The following is a 12,750-nucleotide window of genomic DNA, read 5'->3' on the forward strand; positions in this document are numbered from 1 at the left end:
GTTTTTCCTGTGTCTGTCTGTCTGATAGCTGCCTAGCTTCTTGCCCCAGGTGTGCCCCTTGAGCTCTCCTTCTTCTCTTATTCTTCCTTTCATTCTTTTTTGTTTTGTTTTGTTTTGTTAGTTTTTTGAGACAGGGCTTCTCTGTAGCTTTGGGGCCTGTCCCGTAACTAATTCTTGTATCCCAGACTGGCCTTGAACTCATAGAGATCTGCCTGCCTCTGCTTCCCAAGTATCATCCCCTTTTGAGCCTAGATTTCTCCTTCTATTTATTCTCTCTACCTGCTAGCCCTGCCTTTTCTTTCTCTCTCCCTAGCTATTGGCCATTCAGATTTTTATTAGACCAATCAGATGCCTTTGGCAGGCAAGGTGAAACAAATCTATGAAATATCCAGAAAAGACAAATCTGTACAGAAAAAAAATGTAAATGCCCAGTTGTCTAGGTCATGGAATGGAGTAGAGGATTGATATTAACTAAGGAATTTCTTTAGGCTAATGGCAATGTTAAAAATAAAAATGGATTAAAGTGATGGTAGTACAATGCAGTTTTCTCAGTATAAATCATCAAAATGATTTGGTTTGAATATAGAATGTTCCCCACAACATCATGTTTTGAATGCTGTGGTCCACAGCCTCTGATGCAAGAGTATAGAGTGTTGCGGGAGCACCTTCTGCTCCTTCAGCCAATAGCCACTGAAATACCAGCCTACTGGGGCGTGGTCTATTTCTCCTAAAAAAAAAAAAAAAAGAGTACTGTCCTCTGCTCGCTCTCTTGGTTCCAGCTCTTGTTTCGGGTTCTTGGTTCCAGCTCTTGCTCCAGCGACTAGACTCCTTTTTCCTGGTTGTCGATGTTCTATAAGTTTTCTTTAAAATAAATACCCCTTTGAATCCAAACTGGTGTGGGATTGTTTCGAGCATTAATACAGTGTGGAGCCTTTTGTTAGTAGGGACTGGCTAGTAGCAGTATGTCACTAGAATGTGCTTTTCAAAATTATACTTATTCCTTGTTCTAGTGTAACTCTCTCTGCTTTCTAATATGCACCATGTAATAAGCCTCGTGTCACTGCTGTGGATGGAGACACTTCACTGTGACTTTCCCACCACAGTGTACTGAGACCCATCTGCAGTCCTGAGCCAAAATAAGCTCTTCCTTTCTTTAGTTGGTACTGTCAGTGGAAGGTAACCAATGGTACCCACAGAGGATGAGTTTTAGAATATATCAATGACATCTTCATTATCTCTATCAAAAACAACCAAAAAGCTACCATGACATGTAAAGAATACAGATGCTGGCTGCAATTAAAGGAGGTGCCTTGAGACTAAAAACTAGAGAAATGGTTGAAACTGGAGATGTTGTTGCGGTTGGCTATGATGACTGAAAAATTCTGCACCTTGGCCATCTTTGGCATCCTGCTACTTAATGCCTGATCTCTTGGAATAAAGAGATTTCCAAATTTGGAAGGGGTGTTATACCTGCTGACAATGGCTTCAGCCCAAATAGTAGCGTCCTGCTTAAGGGAATGCAGAGAATTATTGCAAATTTTCGAGGATTAGAACAGAGCCTTTGAAAATTGGCTCGATATTTTAGATAGAACTTTGGGAAGATGCTAAGAATATGCGCACTGCAACCTCTGTTAAATAGGATGCTCTTCATGTTTGTCAATACTTTTTTTTTTCAAAGCAAGACTAACTAAGTGTGTTTGCATTCTGGGGTTAATATGCATTTAAATATCAAAATAGTGACATTTAGTATCCCTTGAGGTATGTTTCAGTTGTAACCCCCCTAAGGTGTCTTTAGAGCCAAGAAAATGTCAGTGTTCTTTCTGCTTTCTCACTTGAGTCACAATAAAATCCAGGTTTTGATTTGCGGTTTAGGTGACACCTAGTCTTGTTTTGATGGAGGTTGGTAAAACAAGTAAGAAGATCCAGTTCTCTCAGACCTGTGAAATACATGAAGTGATAAGAAAATTCTGTCAGACTGTATTTTCTCTGCCAGGACTTGGAATTTTCCAAGTAGCCCAATACCCCCTAAGGGATGGTTGAACCTTTCAACATATGGTTAGCTAATCTGTCTTATGCTGGGTTATCAGTAGATCAACTGGAAGGTCAGAAGCCACAACATGAACAGGAGAAGACTAAACTTGGGAGTTCAGAATTAAAAGGTGACTTTTAAGAATTTGAAATAGGACTATGGGGTATCTAGGGCAGGACAAAGAGAGGACCCACTTTTCAGGCATTGTTTCTCTTTGACGGGTTTTCTCTGTTTTACTCTCTCTTCTAAACATTCAGAATTGTCTACTTTTCTGATATCAAATTTTGTCAATGTGTATACATTTCAGGTAGCTGGTAGGGTAAATAGAGCAGAGTTCTGCTCCATAGCACATTGTCGGTTCTAAGCTGAGACAAGGGGCGTGTAATTTAAAGGGAGTTATTTCCTTCTGCTAAAGTATATTGAAGGGGATGATAAGAATCACCTGCCCAAGCTAGGAGTTCTGTGCAAATGGAGGCAAACATATTCTGATTCTCTAATGTAGTATTGACTATGAGGTTTAATAACATAAGAAAGTAGGTGATAGGGGCAGAGACCAGGCTGCCCAGACTTGAAATAATCACACTGAAATCTGTATTAATTGCAATACTGTTTGGCCAATGGCTTAATCATATTGCTAGCTAGGTCTTACATCTAGAATTAACCCATTTTCATTATTTCATATTTTACCATGAGGTTCATGGCCTACAGGCAAGGTTCCAGCTGGCAACTCCTGTCTTTCCCCTCTGGCGGCTACATGGCATCTTGTGACTCCACCTTCTTTCTCCTAGCATTCAGTTTAATTTTCTCAGCTTAGCTTTACTCTGCCCTATAACAGGCCAAGCCAGCTTCTTTGTTTCTTAACCAATAAAAGCAACACCAAGGTGGCAAAGACTTTTTCACATAACTACTCATTAAGATATTCTATCTGTAGTACCCCATGATATCCCCTTAATAGTTATCCTTTGAACAACCGAGGAAATTCTTTCTTTATGTGACTTTTTTATTAGACTTATTTTTATGCATATGAGTGCTTTGCCTACATGTATGTCTTTGTATTGTGTGCATGTCTGGTGTCTGCAGAGATCAGAAGATGTCAGATCCCTTCGAACTGGAGTTATAGATAGTTGTGAGCCATTACATGAGTGCTGGGAATCAAACCCAGGACCTCTGTAATAATAAACAGTCTTAATTGCTAAGCCATCTTTCCAGTCCCTATATAGATTTCTTTAATTCTTCTTTGCATAGCAAATAGAGTCATATTCTGCTGTCCTTTGAATACGACAAACTGAAATATGGCATATTGGAGTTAATAGGATCTCATTTTCTTTCTTTTCCTTTAATTCCCTATAAATCTTCAAGTCACTCCCCCCCAACATACACACACATTTTTCACAATAAGAAGACAGTTCTGAAGCTGGACACCTGTGAAGCAAGTGAACAGGCTGCATTCCACACCTCAGGATAAAACGCTGAGTAAAATTGGATTATTGGATTATTAACAGAGGAGCGCTAAGAGGCAGATGGAAGCCAACCCAGCGTTGTCATGCTGGGTTTGAAGATCTTTGGCCTTGAGTCTTGGTTCCAAATAAACTTATTAGTGGATTATTAAGAGAAGATAAGTGTGGAATGCTATGCTGAGAGAACTTTGTGGGCAGTAACATTGGGAAGTCTGGATATAGAAAGACAGTTTTCATTGTATGTGTCTCTTTGTTAAAACCATGCCTACTCATGTACTGCATTTATTTTCTTGAAATTTTGGTGTGATTTAATTGACAAATAACGTAGAAAATATAGTTTCCTTGGTAAATTCACTAAGTGAACCCATTGATCTCTCTCTTGAAGCAAGAATATTCCTGAGCTGAAATATTCACCATTAGCATGTATAATGAAGTTTTCCCTATATCAGGGGCAAAATTGCAGTTCTTACTTTCTCTAACTTAACAGATTTATTCTGATAGTTTTGAAAATTAAATAAATATGTTGCTACAAATGTCATGGAGATCTTTTTTCCCATTATTTTTAGTTTTGTGAATTTCATATAATGAATTATGCTTATATTCACACCTCCCTGTTTCCTCCTTTGTGTTCTTTTTTAAAATCCACAAAGTCTAATTTCTTTTACCCATATTCCCTTAGATGTGTGACATTCACTGGAGCATTGGCAACTCCCCAGGGTTTTAACAAAACTGAATTCCCTAGAAGCTATTAGTCTCCAATAGCTCATACCTCGAGATGGGACTTCATGCCCAACTCCCCTTCCCATGCTGGAATTTTGTCTGACTTGTGCTTTCACAGGTCTTGGGAATGCACTCTCAACTGCTGTAGTTTCATGTGTGCAACTGCCCTGATTTCATATCTGCCACTGCACGGCTGTGCCCATAAAATACTGTTTCCTTTTAGTCATCCACCATCTGCGTCTATTACATTCTATTAACCCCTGCTTCTGCAATGATAACTAAACTTGGCAGGGGTGCAGTGATATAGTTGTCCTGTTTAGGGCTGAACATCCCACGGCATATCTGAACCAGTTGTTGGTCTCTGCATTAGTTCCCATTTGCTGCAAAAGAAGGTTCTTTGATGAAGTTTGGTGCACTAATCTAAGATTGCAATGAAACATTAGATTTTCATCTAGGTATAGACAAAATAGAATATTTACTTGGAAAATCCTGTTAGAAATAAAGGACATATATGCCAAGGAGTTATCTTGGTGGGTACTAAAGGTTCCAGTGCAAGTAGGGAAATCTGAATTCAGATCTCCAGTACCCACATAAAAATCTGGGCACGATGTCACTTATAGTCCTCATTCTGGAAACCCAGGGACACTTGGAGCTTGGTGGCCAGACAGTCTAGCCAATCTTTGAAATCCAAGTTCAATGAGAGACTATCTCATACAGTAAGGAGGAGAGAATTTAAAGAAAATTCCCAAGGTCAACTTCTGACCTCCATAAACACAGTATATATTCATATGCACACATGTACATGAACAACCCACACACACACATACACGCAGAGGGGGACACACAGAGAGATCATGTATGTTTATCAGATTATCTTTTAGTAACTATTTCATGACCACAAACCAAACTAGTTTAATACTTGTTACTAAACTCTTCAGGAGAAATGCATACCTAGTAAGGAAAACCTAGTCAAAGCCTACAGCTGGGTAGGTAATAGGTCCTAGTGGGGAATCTACTACTGTTGTATTACTTAATGGCCATGGTGTGAAATTTCCATCTAAGCATTCATGTTTATAACTCATAGATTACTATGTTTGTCAGAGACACTTCTATTTATAGTGAATGACAGTTAATAAAGAGACTAATACCTGGTCACTATGCTGAAAGTAAGTGACTGTTAAGAGCTTATTCCTAAATGAGACAATTATATTCCACTTCCAAGGTTCAGGGTGAATTGTGAAAAAGGGGACTGGAAAAATGTAAGAGCTGGAGAATGGGAAGAAATGCTGTAAAATGTTCACTTCTTGACATGGCACACACATAGGAACTCACGGCAACAATGGCTGCCTTCACAAACCTGTCTGAGACTTGGCCCACAAATACTTTACCATGGATGGGGTAGGGGCTAAAAATATTCCACCCCTCCATGAGAAACTAGAAACACTTAAGGGTTGCAGGATGAGGAGTGTCATAGTCTTCAGTGGTCTAGTCACTGGTACATTGCTCTCTCAAGTAACACTACATTTTTGTCATGCAGGCAACCCCAACTAAATGTGGTAAGTTACCATTGGAAAGAAAAAGGTGTTCTGTAAGAGAAGAAAGGGCATAAAAGAGGACAACAGAGGGTATCTTTGTTCATAGAGCATTATATATGTATGCATATATGATATTATGAAATAAATAATTTTAAGTAGCTCAAAATGCAGCAATTCATTCTGAAAAAAATGGTAGACTCTGAGATTTGCTAAGAATTCTCCTTTAAATTTTAACTATTGTATTATAAATTATGTTTTTCCCTGAGGCTGGGGATGTTGGTCAGTACTGGAACACTTCCTAGCATGAGGCAAACTCTTGGATTCCATTTTCAATGGGGAAAATATTCCTATGTTCAGGACCAGAATTTAAACTAGTGGAAAAATTGGAAAAAGACATTGTTAACCTTAGAATTCTTTGTGAAGAAGAGACCCGAGACTACTAAGAATCCAGAAGAAAAGTTTTTCTGACTCTCAGTAATATAAGTAGATGAGAGGGAGCAAGTCTAGCCCTAAACAATTGAACACATTTTTTTTCATTCATCCACCACATGACATCATGTTCTTCAGACACATGACTAATCTCACTACAGAACATGTAGCAATGACTAGAGACTTTTTAAAACAGTACTAGAGATTGTTTGTATATAGGGTTTTGTGCATTCTAGGTACCGAAGCTGAGCTCTGAAATACCTCAATCAGAGACATTTTTAATTTCACAACTTACAGGCTACTGGTATCTAGTAGGTCATGGCTAGAAAGGTTGTTCAAAGCCCTAAAATATACAAGACAGTTTCCATAGCCAGAGAATATCCAGATCCAACGGTTAGCAGTATTGAGACTGAAACATCCTGATAATCACGTATTGGTTAAAAAATTTAAAACATCCCAGACCTCATTACTTTAAGTTGTGCATTGTATAAAAAGTGTCTCTCACCTGGGATTGGACCAAGCGAGAATCAAGAGAGTAGCTCTCTGGTCTGTGGGGCACTGGTTGCAACAGAAGCTTGTAGTACTCTAATAGCAGTACTCTGATTATAATTTAGGACAAGCTTTCCATCTCAGGATTCTTTTTTTTATTGAAAAAAAATTTCCGTCTCCTCCCAGCCTCCCATTTCCCTCCCACTTCTCTCCTCCTCCTCCCACTCCTCTCCCCCTCCCTCTCCAGTCTGAAGAGCAGTCAGGGTTCCCTGCCCTGTGGAAATTCCAAGGTCCTCCCCCCTCCATCCAGGTCTAGAAAGGTGAGCATCCAAACTGGCTAGGCTCCCACAAAGCCAGAACATGAAGTAGGATCAAAACCCAGTGCCATTGTCCTTGGCTTCTCATCAGCCCTCCTTGTCCGCCATGTTCAGAGAGTCCGGTTTTATCCCATGCTTTTTCAGTCCCAGTCCAGCTGGCCTTGGTGAGCTCCCAATATATCAGCCCCACTGTCACAGTGGGTGGGTTCACCATTCATGGTTCTGACTTCCTTGCTCATGTTCTCCCTCCTTCTGCTCCTCATTGGGACCTTGGAAGCTCATTCCGGTGCTCCAATGTGGGTCTCTGTCTCTGTCTCCATCCATCGCCAGATGAAGGTTCTATGGTGATATGCAAGGTATTCATCAGTATGGTTATAGGATAGGGCCATTTCAGGTTCCCTCTACTCCGGTGCCCAAGGAACTAACTGGGGACATCGCCCTGGGCACCTGGGAGCCCCTCTAGGTTCAAGTCTCTTGCCAACCCTAAGAAGGGGAGGATGGGGGGAACTTGGGGAAATGGGATGGTTGGGATAAAGGAAGGGTGGATATGGGAGCAGGGAAGTATATATCTTAATTAAGGGAGCCATCTCAGGATTCTTAATTGTTAATGACTGTGAAATCTTTTAGTCACATGAGGTAATATTCACAGATGTGAATGTTAGGACATGGATATCTTTAGTAGAGGTATTAGGCACTTGTCTTAATTTCTTCTGTAAATATTTAACACAAGCTTTTTCAGGTAGGAAGGGCTTTTATTGTCTTAAAGTTCAAAGGGATAAATTCCATCATAGCACAGAAGGTATGACAACAGGATCTTGAGGAATCTGGTTATATCACAGTGTCAACTTAGAAGCAGAGAGTAAATGTTAGTGCTCAGTTCACCTTCTCCTCTTTATTCTTCGTGGGACATCTGTCTGTGGAATGGAGCCACAGTTATATATTCCCCCCTCATTTAACCCAAGATAGATAATACCCCACAGAAATACCCAGAGGTTTGTTTCTCTTCTAAATCCTATCACGTTAAAAATCAAGATTAGCCATCACAGAAGGGATATTATTCTGCATAATACAAGACCTACTGAATGAAAAGATAGCTACAGATTTATGGTACGAAAGTGTTCAATTATTTCTGTATTTCATGGAACCTGGGTAACTTATTTTCTTTGGACCTTGGTTACTATGGCTCTCAGAGGTAAGCACTATGTTCAGCCCTAATAACTCTGCTACACTTGCTTCCTCTTTTGTTGAAATTGGAGCGGCAGCAGGGCTGCGTCCCCAGCACCCCAGCCGCCTGCTAGCTTATGCCCGAAATAACAACACACAAACTGTATTGATTTAAACACTGCTTGCCCATTATATCCAGCCTCTTCTCGGCTAACTCTCGCACCTGGACTAGCCCATTTCTAATAATGTGTGCAAGCACCCCAAGGTGCGCTTACTGGGAAGATTCTATCCTACATCCATCCTGGGTCGAAGCTGCCTGGGAGAGCGGAGCCTGGCGTCTCTGCTCCAGAGAGCAGAGCTGTCGGGTCTCTCCAGGAGCAGAGCAGAGTCTTACCTCACTTCCTCTTCCTCCTGTTTACTCCTCCTACCTATGTTTTAACCTATCAGGGCAAGCAGTTTCTTTATTGCTTAACCAATGAAATCAACAGATTGATATATGACACTCCCACATCACTCTTTCTTTGTTATCTATTTAATTGGATCTATTTTGTTTGTATCACTTACTAAATTGATTTTGAAACAGAATTAGGATATATAAATTCCTACATTTAGGTTTAACCCCTAGATCTCCTGATTCCTAATCTCTTACCTTCCATCTTCCAATTCAACAATTTCTTACTTTTTGTCTCCCCCTCCCCACTTTCTCTGTTCTATATCTGACTTCAATTTTCTTTCTCTATTCATCTCACAGTCATCCCTAGCCCTCTAAGCCATTATACAAACCCACTGTCAATTTCCCTCAAAGGACTGTGCATGAAGAGTTCACTTTCCACCCATTAGGTAGATTCTGTTAAGACCCTTTATGCTATGATGAATTAAGTGGGTCTTGAACTCTTGGTCTGCTTGCCCATGAAAGAAATATCTTCTGAACTGATTTCAAATACACTGGACTCATTAAAGTACTTGAACAAATTGCCCTAGAATCTCAAGTAATAATCACACACCTCAGGGGGATGAATAATATTATCCATATGTTATAAGAGAAAATACTGAGCAAAGAACACAGAAAGCAGTATAGACTCTATTTCTTTGAGAAAATTATCTTGGTTTTAGGGTTTTCAATGGCTTAGATGGATGAATCACTCTCAGATTTCCATTTTATCAGCACACCCAATTATTGTCAGAAGGGTTTGACAAAGTAATTTTGTTAGCCTAACTAAAATATATATATATATATATATATATATATATATATATATATATATCTCAAATATCACATTTCGGAATGTTCAAAAGTGCACAGACAGCAATGCCAACTCAAGAAATGTAATGATTCACATTTATAACTGCCATAATGTTTTGTAGTTAAGCATATATATGCATATATGTGCAACTTCTTTTTATAGAATGAATACCTGCATAACCACTTTCTCTTTACACTCGAGTGAGTTATTTGTAATCATTTCTTATCTAAATTTAAGGGCACTTTATTCGTATTCTTCTTGTCTCATGTATTATCTGTACATGTATACATAAATATAATGTTTTGTAGTATAAATATACGCCAACTATCTTTACCTTTCATGCTCTGATGTGGGCAATGGCTTAATGAGTCCCTAAATTATGCTTGGATCTCCCACAAGACTCTATGTCACTGCATAACTATAATTTCTGTATATTTTATTAGTGAAAAAATGACCAAATCAACAAGGAAGTGATTAAATGAAGCCATAAAGGTCATTTAAACCAGGGGTCAAATTTTTGGAGGTCGCATAGTATAGGAAGGAACAATCAAGTATTTCATATACACTAGTTTATGCAAGAGCCAGTAATGTTTGGAAAGCCAAAACCACTTGGAACAAATGGTTCTGTCCTGAATTTATGCTAATGATGCTCTCTGTTCTGTATCCTAAGATTACGTGGCCTGTGAGTCCTTAAACAATTCTCAGTGTTTAAATATTGTTCAATATTTTCCAGTAGTCTGTTCCTATTTAAAGAATGATGGAACAGAAGAATGACCTGGAAGTGGTAGGGCCACTGCCTACATTTATACGATGCATTATACTTGTTAGCAGGCTTTCTCCTGTGTGTTCATGATTCAAACAAATGAATTTAATTGTTTTAATCAATGTAGATGGACATCGAAACTGGTTTCCAGGACAATTAAACGCCTAACAAAAGTTAAGATAAGACACTTTCTCTACTTAATATTTAATCTTCAGAAGGGGGCTGGACTTGAGATGTAAAAAGTAACATCCTTTTTTTTAAAGCAAATTATAAAGTTAAAGACTCACAACCAATTTTGATGGCCTACCCAAGGCCATTTGTCTACCTCAGAGTCTAATGTCTATATTCTACTCATTAGGGACACTGAAGGGACTAAGGGGACTTACCTGTTTTAATGAAAACACAGACCCAGAGATTTTGATTCAAATAAAAATATCTAAGTTATTTAAATTATGATTTTGCTTAGGATGAAATGTTCAGAGTAACAATACCAGTTAAGCATTCTTTGAAGTATCTGATTGTTTTCTAGATTCAGAATTTTGCTGTGTAGTTCAGTTCATAATCTTTCTGCTTCATCCTTCCAGTAACTAAAAATAGAGGCACATTTCACTACATCTGTCCTCTGATTTACTTTAAATGGTTTGAGTATGTTCAGTGAGTAATCTGTTGAGATGAATATTTTACATAGTCTTTTATTTCATCCCCATAGTGTTTATAAGAATAAATATGATTCCTATTTTCTAAACAAAGAATCTAAGCCTCAGAGTCATTGAGTAACTTATTCAAAAAATTTCAAATAAAGGTGTTGGAGAGGTAGCTTCATGGGTAACATGTTTGTTGTGCAAACATGAGGACAATGTTTAATTCCAGAAGCCACTTTTTAAAAGAGGCAGTGTGGTGAGTCATGCTTAAAAAAATCCCTATTTTGGGGAGGAATAGACACAGGTGTATCCCTGTGGTATTCTCTACAGCCCTCCTTTCTTACTTCATGAGTCCAAGGTTCCAGTGAGTCTGTCTCAAAAAAACAATATGGACAACTCCTGTGAAACAACAGTAGAGGTTGATCTCTTTGTATACCCATGTACACCCTCACACACAAAAACCATACTAAATGAGCAGGAAAAGAAAAATAAACACAAGTACTCTAACTCAGTCCACCTGCTTACTTTTACCAACTGTGCTTTAAAGAATGAATTGAAATCTTACAGATTACCAGACAGTGTTTTAGGTATTTGAGGATATAGTGTGTAGGCCTGAATTATCTTTTGTATATGTTATTCTCTAACATTTTTGTATTAAAATCTGTATTAGTAAGAAATTTGAAAACCATCACATCCTTAATGTGAAAAGTCTCTCCCTTAAAGTCAACTCAACTGCTGTCTCTGTTTCGGTTTAGCATAAGAATTCTTTGTTAATTCAATGGAAAAGGTAGCTTTTCTTTCAAAATATGACCCATTTAGACGTAAAATTAAACTTGAGAATTTCTCTTTTAATGAGCAGTTAAGTTATCCTAAGAGGCCAGTCTTACTGTGAGAAGACAGTAGAGGAAAGCTAATTCATTGGCAGAGCATGTATGAAGTATGAAGGTAGGGCTGCCAGTGCTCTTGACGTTTAGCTTCATCCTATCATTCCTCCCAGCCTGCAATGCCCTCCTCAGAGCAGCGTTTGGCATAGTACCTCTTTTCTAGAGTTACACCACAAATAATTCTTAGCATGTTCCCAGCTCTCAATTCCAGGCACTCCATCCATAGCACTCATGGTGACACAGGAATATCTCCAATTTCCTCCTCATCAAGGGGTAGCCAAGAAAAACTTGAGGCCAGCCAGCTGAAACTGTTCCTCCGTTTCTGTTCCATTCTGGCTACCCTTTAATGAGACAGAGTACCCTACAAGTCTAACTCCTCTCAGCATTTCAAACTGGAAATAGAACATACTCTCTTGGCTTTCAGAAGCCAAATCTCATTTTTCACACCACTATAGTCTGAATCAACTAGCGTTCAGTCTCGTGATATTTAAAGAAAAACCTTTTCCATAAAAATCACCTGGTTTTCCTCTAAGACCATCCTAGTTCTTATAAGGCAACAATCTTTGGCTTTCAGATTATTATGATCTGTTATGTATTTACTAAGCTGAGTCAGCAAAACAATTCACTTTTGTATCCCAAGGAGAATCTGAGAACTATGTAGAGAAAAAGTGGGCAGGAGAATAAAATATATACGTCATGGAGATACATGGGAGGTGTCAAAAACTTTCCAGTACTTAATGAATATTAATAACATATTTTAATATGTACTAAAACTCACTCATCTCTCTTATTTATCCAGTTGATCATACCTAATGGAGACCTGAATGTTTTATTATAAAATCTATTCTTTCATGTATTTTTATAGAGATGTACATTAACAGTTACAGATGTGGAGAGAGATAACAATGTTTGCTATTTTTTTATTTTTTTTTCCGAGACAGGGTTTTGTTGTAGTTTTAGAGCCTGTCCTGGAACTAGCTATTGTCGACCAGAATGACCTCAAACTCACAGAGATCTTTATGCCTCTGCCTCCCGAGTGCTGAGTTTAAAGATGTGCACCACCACTGCCTAGCTTTGC

This window comes from Alexandromys fortis, unplaced genomic scaffold, assembly GCF_014885135.2.
Source record: "Alexandromys fortis isolate MF-2015 unplaced genomic scaffold, M_Fortis_MF-2015_v1.1 scaffold_192, whole genome shotgun sequence".
Taxonomy (NCBI): Eukaryota; Metazoa; Chordata; class Mammalia; order Rodentia; family Cricetidae; genus Alexandromys; species Alexandromys fortis.